Here is a 699-nt window from a genome sequence, read left to right as displayed (position 1 = left end):
AAAATTTATCTATAATGCATGACACATAATTTACTCATACTCGCATGATCCATGCATCTTCATTGACACTTTACTTATACTCAATGCATTACACACGCATGAATCATTCATACCTTATCATTTGAATTGCAAGTATCATATACTTATCCTCTTTATCTACCTTCAAGATTGGACCAATTACGATCTACGCATCGGTAACCAATCCGAAGACGATCATTTTTAATTTCTATAGATCCACGCATCGGTAACCAATCCGAAGACGATCACTTTAATTTCTATAGATCTACACATCGGTAACCAATTCGAAGACGATCATTTTTCTATAGATCTACGCATCGGTAACCAATCCGAAGACGATCACTTTAATTTCTATAGATCTACGCATCGGTAACCAATCCGAAGACGATCATTTTTTCTATAGATCTACGCATCGGTAACCAATCTGAAGATGATCATTTTAATTTCTATAGATCTACACATCGGTAACCAATCCGAAGACGATCATTTTTTAATTTCTATAGATCTACGCATCGGTAACCAATCCGAAGACGATCATCTTTTCTATAGATCCACGCATCGGTAACCAATCCGAAGACGATCACTTTAATTTCTATAGATCTACGCATCGGTAACCAATCCGAAGACGATCACTTTAATTTCTATAGATTTACGCATCGGTAACCAATTCGAAGACGATCA

Source organism: Cicer arietinum, chromosome 5 (genome assembly GCF_000331145.2).
Source record: "Cicer arietinum cultivar CDC Frontier isolate Library 1 chromosome 5, Cicar.CDCFrontier_v2.0, whole genome shotgun sequence".
Lineage (NCBI taxonomy): Eukaryota > Viridiplantae > Streptophyta > Magnoliopsida > Fabales > Fabaceae > Cicer > Cicer arietinum.
The sequence above is the reverse complement of the archived record's forward strand: the minus strand, read 5'-3'. Positions refer to the sequence as shown.